Source organism: Parambassis ranga, unplaced genomic scaffold, assembly GCF_900634625.1.
Source record: "Parambassis ranga unplaced genomic scaffold, fParRan2.1 scaffold_33_arrow_ctg1, whole genome shotgun sequence".
NCBI lineage: Eukaryota > Metazoa > Chordata > Actinopteri > Ambassidae > Parambassis > Parambassis ranga.
Genome location: NW_021144803.1, coordinates 799,600 through 802,732, shown reverse-complemented (window position 1 = coordinate 802,732; position 3,133 = coordinate 799,600). Strand labels below are relative to the sequence as shown.

At 41.9% G+C, this 3,133-nt stretch overlaps 1 non-coding gene across 1 annotated transcript; it reads right to left on the bottom strand.

The window, feature by feature from the left end:
• Positions 1–831: 831 nt before the first annotated feature.
• trnas-gcu (transfer RNA serine (anticodon GCU)) lies at positions 832–913 on the bottom strand. Its single transcript has one exon. It is a non-coding gene; the product is annotated as a tRNA-Ser (tRNA).
• Positions 914–3,133: the final 2,220 nt, after the last annotated feature.

Below are 3,133 nucleotides of genomic sequence, written 5' to 3'. Positions count from 1 at the left end.
AACATGATACCTCTGGCACAAGAATTTCCTTCGGGATTAATAAAGTTTTATCTTATCTTATCTTATCTTATCTTATCTTAAACAGCAGCTTCCCTGAGGGGAAACTCAGCTAATAAATGATGCTGTAACCTCTGATCTGCTGGGTGGGAGTCCACTACATTATCCATCCATCCTCATCCATCCCGCTACCTCTCACATGCTAAGCAAGCACTCTACCATTTGAGCTAATCCCCCTTCTATAAAGGGTCAATTGCAAGTCAATCAGGACTGACTGCACTACATGAAGTGTACTAGTGAAGTATTGGAAGCATCAGACTTTTAATCTGAGGGTCCAGGGTTCAAGTCCCTGTTTGGGCAGAACACTTTGTACTCCCTCTTGCTTGTACTCCCCTTCCCTCTCTGTTAATGTGCTTGGACAGAGCTCTGTGAACAGCCAGCCTCTTTGTGTCTTGCCCTCCTTGTGCAAGGTGTCAATGGTCGTCTTTTGGGCAACTGTCAAGTCAGCAGTCTTCCTGTGGTTGTGCAGCCTACAGACCTAGACTGAGACCATTTAAAGGCCTTTGCAGGTGTTTTGAGTTCATTATCTGGTTAGAGTGGCTCCAGGTGTCTTCAATATTGAACCTTTTCACATATTCTCATTTCCTGACCTACTGAATGTGGGTTTTCCATTAATACCTACAGCTGGACCAATGCACAGACTGTGGACTTCTCCATAGACTGATCTGTGTAGATAGGACACCAGTACTACTGTCCAAACTGTCTTAAGTTGGAATGTTTATGACACCATCAAGTGATGATCCTGTGTCAGGACGTTGACCTTAAAAGATGAAACGACGAGGATGGGATTCGAACCCACGCGTGCAGAGCACAATGGATTAGCAGTCCATCGCCTTAACCACTCGGCCACCTCGTCTGTCTGATTAACATGTGTTCACGGCTTCGAGCGAAAATACGCTTGAACAAGGTCACAGCTTTTGCCTTAAACATGAGCATCTTGACAAACTTTGACAAACATTGAAGGCCAGTTTTTGGAGTAGTTGTTTGGTTTCTCCATTGTACAGATCAGAGCATGCCTCACTGCACTGGACTGCACATATCCAGGGGTGGACTGCATGTGTCCAGGGGTGGCAGTAACTGATTACAAATACTCAAGTTACTGTAATTAAGTAGTTTTTCTGGGTACTTGTACTTTATTTTTAAGCCAGTACTTTTACATGTACTTAAGTACAAATGTAACAAAATAATGTACTTCACTATTTTTAACACCACAATTCGTTACTGAGTACACTTATTATTTTCTTCTTAACCAATAAAGATACCAGTTACAAACTGACCAACATGGCTGATGTCGTGACCTTCCCTGGTCACCCCGGATTGTCAGATTCCGTCTCCTGTATTCAGAACATTGAGTGAAAGAAAATACCCTGGGTTTTGTAGTTTCGCCTTTTGCAAAAGGGAGAACACAGTGAACACAGGCCTTTCAGTCTGCTTCACTCCCGTCCATACGTGTTCTGCCCCTCCCCTGGACACAGGCTTGTTTTATTGAAAGTTGAGGTACATTTGCATAATAGATAAACAGTTCTTCAAGACCCTCGTTGGTATTCCCATATTGGGACATGTTGCCCCTTTATCTCCACCTACTAATTATCATAATGTTATTTATGACTGTGAAACACTCTGTTTCCCTCCTATGTTGGATGATTTATCTTACGTCCACCTTCACCACAAAAAGGGCTCCAGTAATGTAAACATCCTCCCTAACTCTCTGTAAGGGTGTATGTGTGTGTGTGTGTGTGTGTGTGTAGAGAGTCCCCCTTTTTCTCTGAGTAAAAGCATACATACGTGTAAATATGTGCTCTGTATCATGTCAGCGCGTAGGTAACCTTTATATACTTCCACAATTCCCCCTTTTGGACTCTACTAGAGTCCAACACCTAAAGAAAACCGTGACAAAGGTTATACGTATCAAAAATAGTAAAAAATAAAAAATCATGAGCAATCAAACAGTAAACATGTGTTCAAAGCTAATAAAAAGTTAGTGAAAAGTTAGTGATCATTCACCATGTCTCGTTAATCTGTCCTAAGCTTGCCCCTGTAACCATAAGGTTTACACAAGAAAAATCTGTGGAAAACACAGGATGTTTCTCAGATAGCTTGGTGATGGGGAATATAACATCCCATTCCATGCATTTTTTAGGGGAAACCGAGCGAGCCATAACTAGTATAAAACAGTCGGTGGTCAGAGAAGCTGGCACCACCTGTAACAAAGGTCTGGGTCCCAAGCAGACCACACAATCAACTTGGAATGCATTAGCTGACTATTCAGCTAATAAAAACCAATTATTCCTGTAGCAACCTGAAACCATTGAGCAGTAGACAATCCTTCTGTTCCTGATACAATGACAACCCCTCCTGAATTAGCATTATTCTTACCAGTCACTAAGCTTCCCTGCACTGCTGAACTCTCTGGGATTGTGGAGGTGGTTGTATTAGGCAGACTATGTGTTTGCCAAAATTCCACCATCCAACAGGGGTCATGACCTACAAACACAGCACAGACAAGGAACCATGTGCCATTCTGTGTTTCGGGAAGTATTAGTGGAGTTAGTGCATGGATCAAATAGTACAGTGTGTTGACCCATCTGTAACAACACATAGACCGTCAGGAGGAATAGAACCACAACCATGATTATAACCAATAGGATAATATAAAAATAATATAAGTAACAAGTAGAGCAGTATAAAGATTAATAATATAAAAAATGAATATGTAGTTTATACCTCTGTCCAGGGAACTCGCAGTGTAACCAATAGATCAAAAAAATTATGAACAACCCTAATATGGTTATCCCAACAAGAAAACAAATACATGTTATACATCATAGTATGTGGGGGTATTTTAATCGGTCGGTCTTTCACCGTTCCCGCCCCCAGATACTCCTAACAGCTCAAATGTAATGAAAATTATCCTACAGTAAGAATGTTCAAAATTGTGTTTTATCAGTTCATGTATGTGTTCCTGTCCGTCTGCCTCGTCGTCCAGCGCCCCGCCTGATTCTCTGGTCCTCTCGTCCCTCAGGATGTGTTTTCTTTCTTCAGATCCCTGGGGTTAGACTACCCGGGATCCTGGATT